Below are 14,356 nucleotides of genomic sequence, written 5' to 3' on the forward strand. Positions count from 1 at the left end.
CATTTCTTCTTTTTTTTTTTTAAAGATTTTATTTATTTATTTGACAGAGAGAGATCACAAGTAGACGGAGAGGAAGGCAGAGAGAGAGAGAGAGGGAAGCAGGCTTCTTGCTGAGCAGAGAGCCCGATGTGGGACTCGATCCCAGGACCCTGAGATCATGACCTGAGCTGAAGGTAGCGGCTTAACCCACTGAGCCACCCAGGCGCCCCTGAAATTCTGCATTTCTAACAAGCTTCCTGGTAAGATGAAACCATACTTTGATTAAAACTGGTTTAGATCAGGGGCACCTGGGTGGCTCAGTGGGTTGAGCTTCTGCCTTCAGCTCAGGTCATGATCTCAGGGTCCTGGGGTCGAGCCCCGCATTGGGCTCTCTGCTGAGCAGGGAGTCTGCTTCCCCCTCTCTCTCTCTGCCTGACTCTCTGCCTACTTGTGATCTCTCTCTCTGTGTCAAATAAATAAATAAAATCTTTAAAAAAAAAAAGTGGTCTAGATCAGGGACACCTGGGTGGCTCAGTGGGTTGGGGCCTCTGCCTTTGGCTCAGGTCATGGTTCTGGGGTCCTGGGATCGGGCCCTACGGTCCTGGGATCGGGCCCCCATCAGGCTGCTTGCAGGGAGCCTGCTTCCCCCTCTCTCTCTGCCTGCCTTTCTGCCTACTTGTGATCTCTGCCTGTCAAATAAATAAATAAAAAATTTTTTAAAAAGTGGTCTAGATCAATTGAACTCTACATCTGAAACTAATGATATGCTACATGTTAATAATTGAGTTTAAATAAAACAATAAAAAAATAAAAAATAAAAGTGGTCTAGACCACCAGCTTCTGAAAAGGACCAAAAACTCTGTCCAAAAGGAACTCCCCCTGCCCACCACCATACACACTCCATGTTCAATGGTTCTTAACCAGCCCAATCAAGTCACAGTTCTTGAGTTTGAACACCAGACATACAGATAAAAGAGTTGGTGCAGCAGAATTAGACATGGAGAGAAAATGAATCAAGACTCAAGAGGAGCAATTAGAAGAGACAGGAATGGATATGCCTTTTGAGAGGTCCTAGTCTAAGTGCTAGGAGCTGACAGAGGAAGCCATGGGGCAGGCGAGTTGCGGGGGAGTGGTGGGGAGATGGAAATGGGGAGAAGACAGAGGATCCTGGGAGATTACTGCTAGTACAGAACTTTTTCAAGTGCCAACACAAAGAGCATAACTAAATGAATAGGATTCTTTTATAAATTTCATTGATACTTGGAAAAAATTTGTATTATACTTCATGTTTCAAAATACAGTTTAAAAGATTTAAGACCTTGCTGCTGTGGTAACAATAAGTGGATGTGAGGTTGGTACTATCGCTGGTTTTACATTGTAAAATTTAAGATGCCATTTTATTAAAATAGCTCTAAAATATTAAAAAATAAACTACTCAAAGAATAGAAAATTTAATTGATAATGTTACCCTGGATTTTATTGTAAGGCTTCTGCTTTCTTGGCATGACTTGTGGAGAAAAGACCAAACACTACCCTACCCAGGCATCCCAAATCCTCACCGACAGTAGAGCTGGAAGCTAGTATATCTTCTTATAAGAACACCAGTCAGAGTGGATTGGCTCCCCCCTAGTGACCTCATTTCACCTTAATTACTTCTTTGAAGGCCTCTCTCTCAATATCATCACATTTTGAAATACTTCAACATATGGATTTTAGGAGGACACAATTCAGCCCCTAACAGCTGACAGAAGGCCCAAGTGGAGATGTCTCCAAGTGTGAGGTTTAGAGCAGAGATCTGGGCCCAGGATTGAGATGGCTGGGAGTCATTAAAGACAAGGGAATAGGCATGAGAATGTGAGAGTCAATGCTATGTGAGAGGGGAATGGGCCAAGGACAGAACGCTGAGAACACCACATCTAGAGGGTGGCCAAAGGAAGAGAGGCACTGACCTAGGAAATTAAGAAGGAGAGGGAACCAGGAGGTAAGCCAGATGGGTGTTGGGGCTACAGAAACCAAGATTTCTTAAGAAAGTGTGAAGTGGGATCAGTAGTGTGACATGCTCCCAAAAAAGAGAGTAAAATATATTTAGCCAGCATTACTGACCTTTGGTGGCTGAGCACATTCAAGTGTCAAGGGGTCATAAGCAAGGCTTGAAAAATGAAGGGAAGGATGGTAAGTGTTGACTATGCCCACCATGAATTTGGTTGTGAAAAGGAAAGCAAAGGTGACAGATAGTTGGAGGGGGAAGTAAACAGTCATCCATTCTTTAAAAAAGAGACTGTGTAATTTATTTTTAATATAAATACATAAACACAGTACAAAATGTAGCGGCTACAAAGAAGAATGCAATGAAAAGTAGATCTCTGAGCCCGATACTCTCCCCTAGCCTCCAGATGTGCTCTCTTTGCCGCCCCACTCCTCGCCCCTGAGGCTGAACCGCATGAATGACATCAATGAGTTCTTCACACCGTGGCTTCTGGTTGTGTGCACTGGAACGTCCCCCATGCAGTTTGCCCCATGACGGAGGTTGGAGGACAAGAGGAGAACAAGGAAGGGATGACTAAGCCGTAGGGTCTTCTCCTGCAGTCACCTGGGCCATAGCTCCAATCAGGAAGCTCTCTCCACATTGCCACCTTCCGTGGGTTTCAGGAACCAAGCCCATACCCCTTTCCTTCAGCAGGAGCGGTGGTAATGACTTACTGCTGCTGTCAGCCCTGGGGCACTGCAGTTTTGTAAATAGTCTTTTTTTGCCCCTCTTCAAAATAACCACTTTAAGTGCATCTTCAGTTTTTTTTTTTTTTAAGATTTTATTTATTTATTTGACAAAGAGAGATCACAAGCAGGCAGAGAGGCAGGCAGAGAGAGGAGGAAGCAGGCTCCCTGCTGAGCAGAGAGCCCGATGCGGGGCTCGATCCCAGGACCCTGAGATCATGACCTGAGCTGAAGGCGGCGGCTTAACCCACTGAGCCACCCAGGCGCCCCGCGTCTTCAGTTTCTTGCTGGGACTCTAAGAGACACAGTCTCCCTCCTAACTTTGTTCTCATAGCCCAGTTCCCCTCCCTGAGACAAATAGAGCCACCAGCTTCTGTGTTTATTCCCAGAGATATTCTATGCAATATGAAAGCATTTTCTATATATACATGTACCTGTATATATGTATGTATATATTGTTTTAGATTATTTTTACACAAAATTCTATCATTAAATGCCTGTCCTGTATATTAGTTTCCTTTCTTTCTTATCTTAAATGTAGAACTTCCAAGATTCCTGAATTTTTTTATAGCAGCACAGAAAATAGTGGTTACCCACTTACACACACACACACACACACACACACACACACACACATTTCTAGAAGTGGAATTTCAGGGCCAAAGGAACCATGAATTGTAATTATGACATATATTGCCATATTGCCCGTCATAGAGGGCAATTTACATCCTCAGTAGTTTTGAAAGTGTCTGTTTCTTCACACATACCCTTACCACACATATTAAATGTTTGATCTTTACTAATTTGGTGAGGAAGTGTCTCACTGTAGTTTTAAATTTGTGCTTCTCTTGTTATGTGTGAACTTGGGTGCATTTCTTTAAAATGCATTTGTACTGACTTTTCTGTGAACTGTTCATTTTTTACTGGGTACAAGTACTTTTTATTGATTTATAGGAGCTTCTAATTGAGAAAAACAGCTTTTTTTCTGTGAATTGATTTGCAAATATTTTCCCCAGCTTGTTATTTTTCAGGTTTTTTTCTTCTATGGCTTCTTGGTTTTCTATCCTTGTTTCAGAGAGGCTCCCTCCTCTGAGTGGGGGTTTCAATTTCAGATGTTCTTAGCACCGCAAGTGCTAGGAGTGTCCATAAAGGTAGAAACCTCTAGAGACAAGGTCCTGTTGCTGATGAGGTAGGACACAAACCATCCGCATAGACACTGGAGCTCCTCAGAAAGATGGGAGAACACGAGAAGGGGAAGGACAAAAGAGATGCTGTGACTGAGGGGAGTGATTAGAAGTAGGGGATTAGCAATAGAGAAGGAGAGGACAGGACAGCCAGACTTGAGGCGTGGAGACAGGAGAGCTCTTACACAAGAGTTATGGCCACGAGTAAAAAGGACACAAACTACATCTCTCAATTCTGAGAATGTGAAACTTCCTCTCAAAATGGCTCCAGATAAACTTATATCCTCAGAGGACAAGCCAGTTAAAGCAGCAGGTAAAGAAAACTTCAATGAAGACTTGAGAAGGAGTGTAATTGATAAATCATGAAATGGGGCTTCTAGAGGTTGCTGCAGGAAGTGTAGAAGGGAGCAGTGGGAGATAGAATCACTCAAGAAGAACTCAAGAAAGAGTCTCAAGGAGAGATTGTAGAAAAGAATCAGTATGGGGTATCCAAATCCTGGTCAGTGACTATGGTTCACAGGGATCCTTACTGGGCTACAAGAACGTCAAAAGCATTGGGCCTCTACAGGTCCCTGGAGCCCCAGTCGTCTGGGCCTGCACCAATTGATTTCAAAGGAAGATGTCATCTCAGGAGCACAGAGAGATCTGCCTATAGAAGAGCTAAGTTCCAGCCTCCTTTGAGGAGGTTCTGGGTTCTCAGGGAAAGTTCTGGATGCAAAACTGCCAGGTCTGTGGGTGTTCAAGGAGTAAGAAAAGGCCGGTAAAGGCCTGGTCACTCTGAGGTGGGTCTGGGTGCCACCTCGTGGTATGTGTGAAGGAGGGGGTAGCTGAGGGCAGGGAGGTAAGGTGCTTAGATATCCCACTGGACTAAAGCCATCCCCTTAAGTTCTCTGCTAACATAGCTGAGTATTTATCATGAATCCACCCACCCATCCATCCATCCATCATCTACCCAGCCATCTACCTATTAATCTATATATCTCTATTTAAAAGTAGCATTGAGAAGCGCCTGGGTGGCTCAGTGGGTTAAGCCTTTGCCTTCAGCTCAGGTCATGATCCCAGGGTCCTGGGATCGAGGCCCACATTGGGCTCTCTGCTCAGCAGGGAGCCTGCTTCCTCCTCTCTCTCAGCCTGCCTCTCTGCCTACTAGTGATCTCTGCCAAATAAATAAATAAAATCTTTTTAAAAAGAATAAAAAAATAAAAGTAGCATTGGGAATTAAAATTCTTTCTCTTAAAGATTTTATGTATTTATTTGAGAGAGAGAGAGAGCAGGGAGGAGGGCCGAGGGAGAGGGAGAGAGAATCTCAAGCAGACTCTGAGCTGAGTGCCAAGCCTGACATGGGGCTCAATCCCACGGCCCAGAGATCACAACCAGATGCTTAATGGACTGAGACACCCAGGCACCCCATGAGTTGAAATTCTTTAAATATTGTATAAATCTCTTAGTTAATTAATTCAGGCTGGCCTTCCACCATGCCATCCTGATAAAACTAAGTCTAAGAACAGAATTCCAGAACATCTCTCCAATTCAATATAAAAAGAATGACCAAAAATCGGGCACTTGGCTGTCTCAGTCAGTAGAGCCTATGACTCTTAATCTAGGGATTATGAGTTCAAACCCCACTTGGGTATAGAGCCTACAAAAACAAAACAAAACAAAACAAAAAAACCTAAAAGAGGCAATTTAAATATCCCAGTTTTTGCCTTTCACAAATCTTGACAGTCTTCATATTCACTTTTACAAATTATAGGCAAAATATAGAGTGACCGTATTTTTCTTTTCCTGACATACTCTGCCAAGTAAAGACTATATTTCTCACTGAAGCATTTTAGTATAGTAATTTTTAACCTTTTTGTGTGGTCAAAAATCCTTTTGAGACTCTGATGAGAGCTATGGGACGTTCTCAGCAAAAAAAAAAAAAAAAAAAATACATGCATGCACACACTTTTCTTTCTTTTAGGGTAAAAGAAAAAAGGTTCCATGCCCAAATGGAGCTTGAACTCATGACCCCAAGATGGAGAGCTACCCAGGTGCCCCCCCTAATAATTTTGTTCCCTATTTCAAAGGGTTTCTGGAACCTCAGAAGCCTGTCTGTAGACCCCAGATACTACAGGGACTGTTTTAACAAACTGAGCCACCCAAGTGCCCCTAGGGTCTGTTACAGAGTAAAGAAAATAACTTTATTTTCTTTATAATATGAATGGAGATCTCACATGATGTCTGTGAGTTCTATGTCCATTAGGTTCTGCCTGTCAACAATCCAAGGGGGTGCCTGGCTGGCTCAGTTGACAAAGTGTAGGACTCTTGATCTCAGGGCCATGGGGTGGAGCCTACTTTTAAAAAATTAGAGAGAAAAAAGAAACAAAAATTCAAATTGAGCAAAATGGAAATGTCTGGTGTCCATATTTACCATATTTACACACCCCATTCTCAGCTCTGCCATATCATCTTGAGAACATGTTGTTTCCATACATGGTCCAACTGGTGCCTTTCAGCTCCTAAACAGTGGCTCATTTATAAGTGCTCATCCTTTTCTTGCTGGAATACAAGAGGTTTACTGATATAAGAATACAAGAATTCACAATAAATTCTTTTGTTTGATTTCCATGCAAACCTTCAGTGTCAGAACTTTTTTTTTTTTTAAGATTTTATTTATTTATTTGAGAAAGAGAGAAAGAGCATGAGAGGGGAGAAGGTCAGAGGGAGAAGCAGCTTCCCCATGGAGCCAGGAGCCTGATGTGGGACTCGATCCCGGGACTCCAGGATCATGACCTGAGCTGAAGGCAGTCGCTTGACCAACTGAGCCACCCAGGCGCCCCCCCCAGGGTCAGAACTTTTTACTTATTTATATATATTTTTAAATTTTTTGATTCAGAGAAGGCTAACATGCATCTCATTAGTAATAATCAACAAAGAATCTCCTTTCTAATAAAGTCACATTGTCAGTTAATAAAAGCAATTATGTGTTGGTTATACTAACACTTCCTTGCATTGGTCTTGTTTCCATCTTTATTGTTCTATCGATATTTTCTTAGGATTCTTAGATTTTCAGCCCATTTCTGTAAGTCTGTAATGATAAAAATATGTGTTATGGAATTGCAGGGACATCTCCAGTCCAAGTTTGAAAAATAATTCCAGGAAGCATAATTGTCCCTATGCCTGGTTACCGAGCAGTCTCTCTAAATCTCTATTTGGGGACGCCTGGGTGGCTCAGTTGGTTAAGCAGCTGCCTTCGGCTCAGGTCATGATCCCAGCGTCTTGGGATCGAGTCCCGCATCGGGCTCCTTGCTTGGCGGGGAGCCTCCTTCTCCCTCTGCCTCTGCCTGCCATTCTGTCCGCCTGTGCTCGCTCTCTCTCCCTCTCTCTCTGACAAATAAATAAAAAAAAAAATCTTTAAAAAAAAAAAAAAGAGTCTCCTAAATCTCTATTTGATTCCTCTCAATGCTGAGGGTCCAGGTCAACCACAGCACAGAAGCCCTCATGAGCGTCCCCAGCGTACATCATAAAGATGTCTCAAATAGTGTCCAACACTCTGATTTTTTTGCTTGACTAAGATACTATTGATGTGTAGGATTTTAATACTTATCCTCAATTTATCATTAATACAATAGCAAAACCTAGGACTATACTATAGAAAGTAAGGATATCACTTTATTCTGGGTCTTTAAAGCATTTTATCAAATTACAATGAGCAGCACGTAGTTGGTTTAGCTGAAGAACAGTAATGACACTCTAAGAGAACAGAGGCAAATAGCACAGTCTATAAACCTTGTGAAGCTTTGTTGGGTTTAATGGTTTGAAGACGTTCCCTTGCATTCAGACAACTCAGAGATGTGATAGGTCGTTGTGTGAGGTCAGGCTACTACTCCGACCCATGATGGCACAGACACAGGGTACAAGGATAAAAGTAGCAAAATGCACAGGCTCACGAATCACACTGCCTGGGCTCAAATCCTGGTTGAATCTTACTAGTTGTGTGATGCCGAAAACATTTAACGGCCCTGTGGAAGTGGGAGTAGACAATCATCCCTACCTCCAGGGGCTGCTGTGAGGTTTAAATGAGATAATCCGTGCAGAGCCCTTCACACAGGGTCTGGCATTCCATAAAAGGAAAGGATTACAGCAAGTGGCCAATATGACTTACGAATTCTTTTTAAAAAACAGCATGAGACAGAATTTACATTAATTCATGCAGAATTTCTTTTCTAGACCAATTCAATATCACAATATCACTAATATTTTCTCTTTTTATTCTGAGAGTTTCAAACTTACAGAAAAATTGATGGAATAGTACAACGCATGTACACGCTTCACCAAAATTCACCAGTTAGTAACGTTACTGCATACTTTTTCTGTGTTTATGTGGAAGCACACACATACTCCCAGAACCTAAATAAATATAGTTTTCACAAAGTCCTGAGAAGTATTTAATCTGTCTTTATCTCACTGTTCCTGCTTCCCCCTTATCCTTTTCTAACAACATGGCCTGTTTTCATTTTTAAACCCATTGAATGTGAGTTGAGATATCTTGTATTTCACTACCTATATTCCCAACTCTGTAGTTCCTAAGAATAAAGACATTGGCTTTCACAAACACCATGTTATCACACACAAGAAGGTTCCTAATAATTCCATAAAGTTAACTCAGATCTAGTCTATGTTCAAATTTATACAATTGTCTCAAAAATATTTTATAGCTGTTTTGCTGTTGCTGTTCTAGCCAGAACCGCATCTAAGTTCTTGCTCTGTACCGATCTCATCACAGTCTGGGTCTGTTCACTTGTATAGGTCTCCCATTTTGGATTTGTCTGGACTTTTCCCTAGAGGAAGTTTCTTTTAGCTTCTTCCCCTTTCCCACACAGTCCTGACTTCCTACAGCTAAAGAGGGTCACTCTTGGGAGGATCCCTAAATCACTGCTTTCCTATGTGCGGGATCTTCCTTTCAACAGATGTTTGTTTAGGTTATTTACTCCCATCCACCAAATGGTAATAATTGACGCGAGGTCTGGATGTTATGGTTAGGCAAACCACAATAAGTTAAAATTCGATCTGGCTGTGATAGAAAACCCAAACAGCAGTGGCTAAAGCAAGCGGATAGTCACGCATTTTCTCTCTTCCTCCTGCCCTCCCTCATTCTATAACCCTGATATAGGGCTCTGCTACCTTGTTGCTCCAGCTCTAAGTCTCAGCGGACTGTCCCAACTCGAGCCACCATGTCTCCCTTTCAGCCAGCAGGAGGGAGGAACAGGAAGGAAAAGAGCATGCTCCCTACTGACACATCCTGGAAGGTACACATACCATTTCCACTCACATCTCATCGGCCGTAATTAAGTTATATGGCCACATCTAGCTTCCAGGAAGGTCAAGAAATGTAGCTAAAATAAGGGGTTTGGTTGCTACAGAAGGGAAGAAGAGATTAAGGGGACATCCACCAGCTTGGCCAAGTCGATTAACAGGCAGGTAGTCAAGAGGGTCACTGAGAGGTCATTATTAGGGAACAAAAAAGGGGGGGGGGGCGCTCTTCAGGCATTAGAAATGGCATGGCTTACTGTTCAAAAAGATGAAAACAGACCGTAGTCTTAGAAAAAGGGGAATTGAGAATAAAGACAAACAGATTAAATACTTTACAGAACCTCAAGAAAAACTGAATTTATTTCTTTGGGTTTTTATGAAGGTAGAAGTCCCATAGTGAAGCAAATGTAAGTGGCCTATTATTTCAAAATAACCTGTAATAACCTGTTGGATTATCCAAATGACTTGACTTTATTGAAATGTCACAAATTTGTTACCAGCATTTCATTCACTCATTTCCCCATTCAACAAACAAATATCAAGTGCCAGGCACTGAGCCGGGTCAGGGGATATAATAATGAGTGAAACAGAACAATGGTCCAGCCCACATAGGGTTTGAGATGGATCCTGATCAACTATTCACACAAACAAATCTAAATCTGTAATAATAAGTGATAGGGGAAATATGGCATAAAGTTAAAAGCGGTATTTGCCCTAGGCCAGACAGTCAAAGATAACGTTCCCAGAGGAGATGATGCTTGGGCTTCGGTCTGAAGGACAGGTACAGGGGAACTAGGTGCGGGGAGAGAGGATGCTGGCTAATAGGGGGTTCGAATGTTCTTGAGTGGAGGGGGACCTGTGCAAGCCGCAGTAGCAGAATGTAACAACACAAGACTTGAAACAAAGTGTGAAATGGTACTGTGGCTGGCTACCTTTCTTGTAAGCAAGACAGGAAATAAGGAACTATGCCCGCATCTGTTTATTTGCACAAACGCACCCCCCCACACACACATATGTGAGAAACCGGAAGAATAATGAGACTGGTTACCTACAGTGAGTCAGGAGGAATGGAGTGGGAAGAATAGGCTGTAGGGAATATGGGAGTGGAAGAGATGTGGGGGAGCGATAGGTCTCAAAGTATAACTTTTTATATAGTTCTGACTTTAATTTAATTTTATTTTTTAAAGATTTTATTTATTTATTTGACAGAGATCACAATTAGGTAGAGAGGCAGACAGAGAGAGAAGGGGAAGCAGGCTCCATACTGAACAGAGAGCCAGATGTGGGGCTCGATCCCAGGACCCTGAGATCATGACCTGAGCCGAAGGCAGAGGCTTAACCCACTGAGCCACCCAGGCGCCCCTAGCTCTGATTTTTAGAACCATGTTTAGTGATACATACTCTAAAAGTAATAATTTAAGTTATAATTATAACGATATATAAGATTATAATTTAAATTTAGTAATTTAAATCAGCCAGGATGTTGGGGGGGGAGAACCCCAAAAGAAATACAAGCGGTAACTATGAACCTAACTGAATGCAAATGAACTACAAATCACAAACTAATTACAATGAACAATACAACCGATTGAAGCGGATAAGGAAAAAAAGAATAAAGTCAATATAACTTTGGAACACAGTATTTTAACTATATATACTAAGATTAAATTATATGTGTTTAGCAATTGTGAAACTATGAGTATGCGAGGATTGAGTAAGTAAAATAAAGCAAGCGGGACTGGTGGGATAAACACTGTGACACTGGCCTGCAATCAGAGGTAGCGGTATGAATTCATGGTCATTCACACGTGGGCAGGTGTGTGCCTGCATATACCTCCTAGCTCCGTCTGCAGAGATACCCTAGAGGCACCGATGCCCCAGAAGCACCGAGGCCCCAGCAGAAGGATACTTAGTGCTCAGACCTTGGGTTCTAAATACTATTCTCCAATAAAAGGAATTGGGGTTCCTTGAATTCCTGGGCTGGATCAAGACAAATCAAGTTGAGCCTGGAGACCCCCTGTGATGCTAGAAAGTAAAGAAGTGCATGAAAAGCCATAGGGACATGAAAGGCCACAGGAAGGGTTCCCAATGGCCAAATATGGAACAACCTGAGTAATGAAAAATGATAGCAGTGGGTTGTAACCCATAGAAGATAATGTCCGTGAGTCCATTCTAATGAAAATAAATAATTAAATAAATGAGTTAATTGGGGAGAAGGGACAGTTCTTCCTTTCAGAATTCCATAAATAGTGTGGAAAGAAAGACGAGAATTACCACTAGACAAACACCACAGTCATAATTGCTTCAAGCAATAACCATCAATGGATGATAAAACTAGTGGGCAAGAGTATGAAAACCACAGCACTTACATACTCTCACAGTATCTTACTATAAGGTAGTTATTCAGTATAAAGGGAAAAATATGGTAACTTACAGTGAAGAAATCTGGTTGACCCCACCTTAGCCATGTGACCAAACTCAGCATCCCCAGTAACAAGCCATACCGACATCAGGAGTCTCCTGACAGGACGCACTGAGGAGGGCACAACATCACTTCTGTGGTATTCTTGCCAAAGAGGCATTACCCGGATTTAATTGTGAAGAAAAATAAGAAAAAAAAATACAAATTGAGGTGCATTTAAAACAAATGTCCAGTGCTCTGTCGAAGTCACAAATGACAAAGACAGAATGAGGAAATGTCCCAAATTAAAGGACACTAAGACATGGCAACTTAATGCAATGTGGGATCTTGCTTCCCCCTAAAGAAAACACTAATGGGGGGCGCCTGGGTGGCTCAGTGGGTTAAAGCCTCTGCCTTCAGCTCAGGTCATGATCCCAGGGCCCTGGGATCGAGCCCCGCATGGGGCTCTCTGCTCAGCAGGGAGCCTGCTTCCCCCTCTTTCTGCCTGCCTCTCTGCCTACTTGTGATATCTCTCTCTCTCTCTGTGTCAAATTAATAAATAAAATCTTTTAAAAAAAAACTTAAGTGAGGTTTGTAGATTATCAAAGTTAATTTTCTGGGTTTTATCATTGTATTGTGGTCAAAGGTAACATTTGGGAAGCTGAATGAAGGGTATATGGGAACCCTTTGGATTGCTTTTGACACTTTTTTTGTGAATCTGAAATTATAATTATTTTTATAAATTTTTTAAATATTTTATTTATTTGACAGACGGAGATCACAAGTAGGCAGAGAGGCAGGCAGAGAGAGAGGAGGAAGCAGGCTCCCTGTGGAACAGAAAGCCCGATGCGGGGCTCGATCCCAGGACCCTGGGATCATGACCTGAGCTGAAGGCAGAGGCTTTAACCCACTGAGCCACCCAGGCGCCCCTATTTTATAATTATTTTTAAAGGTAAAGTTTAATATAGTGCAAAAGAACTATGATGAACACTTTTGTTATTAAAATCCAGCATGCTTGGGGCGCCTGGGTGGCTCAATCAGTTAAGTGTCTGACTCTTGATTTCTGCTCAGGTCATGATCTCAGGGCGGCTGGGATCCAGCCCTCTGCCAGTCTTGGTGCTCGGCACTGAGTCTGCTCGTCCCCCTCCCTCTGCTCCTCATCGTGCTTGCACACACACTCTCTGTATAGCTCTAAAATAAATAAATAAGATAGTTAAAAAATAATGCAGCAAACTTGTCAAAAATAAATGACGAAGCTTGAGGAGTAGGCAGGGTCAAATCACGTCAGGACTCCATAGCCATGGTAAGGGATTTAGGACTTTAACCTTCAGAGCAATGAGAAATGACTGGAGGGTCTTAAGAAGTGGTTGGGAGTGGGTGAGTTTATCAGTGAGGGTCCCAGCGGGAAGCAGATGGCCCACCCAAAATATGATAATTTGAGGCAGATTTATTTACAGGAGACTATAAAAGTATGGGTATAGGGAACCATCCAATTAAAGCCAACAGGTGCGTGGGTAGAGCAAGAAAAGGGAACTCAGGCTGACAACAAGTGGTTAGTCAAAGAGGGTAAAATCATGGAAATAAGAGAATAAAGGAGGGAGGTAATTAACAATGTCAACGAATGAGATTAGAGCTGAAAAATGGTCTTTGGGTATAGTCACGTGGTCAATCTGTGACTTTGGTGAAAATGGTCTCAATGAAACAGTAATGGAGAGGGGCCCAACAGACTGAGAGATAATGACAAAAGGGAGAAAACCCTTTTGATATGTTTGGCTGTGGTGTGGAAGGGAAACGTAGGACACACGTCATTCTCTAAGATATCTCTAAGATATCAACGTATCTCTAAGATAATTTCCAATTATCCACTGTGAAATCAGGTGGAACCATGGGAATGCCTTTAACAAATTCTCCAAAGCAATACAACTACAAAGAACGGCTCTTCGTGGGTCTTATGTTTAAATGACTCAGTTAACAAATCATAATCAAACAAAAATGTTCAACCTTAGTGCCCAAACAGCACCTGTTTTCCAAATCCAAACATGTTGATCAAAAAACCAGAAAGTTTCTTAAGGTCACAAGTTGCAATGATTTTGACATTTTCATTTGAGAGCACTCAGGCCTGATTTAGGGGAAAGAAAATGTGATAGCATTTCTAGTGCCTCATGTATATGTCTAGACATAAAATAAAAGTTTTTAAAGATTTTATTCATTTGACAGACAGAGAGAGCATAAGCAGAGGGAGTGGTAGGGAGAGGGAGAAAAGGGCTCCCCACTGAGCAGGGAGCCTGACCTGGGGCTCCATCCCAGGGTCCTGGGATCATGACCTGAGCCGGCTGCAGACGCTCAACCCACTGAGCCACCCAGGTGCTCCATAAAATAAAAGATTTAAAGACAATTCTTTTGTGATGCTTTGTCTTCAGGAAAAATATAGAACACACAAACACAGCGGTGTTTTATACACCTGGATGGCACTGATTTTCCCCAGAACATAGCAACTTTGGGAAAAAATCAACGCTTTCGTAACAACTGCCGTTGCTTTTTATTCTAGTCTCTTAATCAGGCTAGTTTCTAGAATCCTGCTTCCAGAAGGTTCCTCCAGGTTCCCAGGGGGTTTTTGCGTGTTTGTGCTGGGTGCTAGATCCTACTGTTCCTTGCAAAAATTTTGGGGAAAGCTATACCCCTTATCTCTCTCGTCACCACCAGCCTTGCCAGTGACCCTTCCTACCATCATTCATAGCTACTGCTAAGTGCTGAAAGTTTTGCTCTCCTAATCTGTAGCCCTTTG

The sequence above is a fragment of the Lutra lutra genome, chromosome 6 (genome assembly GCF_902655055.1).
Source record: "Lutra lutra chromosome 6, mLutLut1.2, whole genome shotgun sequence".
Lineage (NCBI taxonomy): Eukaryota > Metazoa > Chordata > Mammalia > Carnivora > Mustelidae > Lutra > Lutra lutra.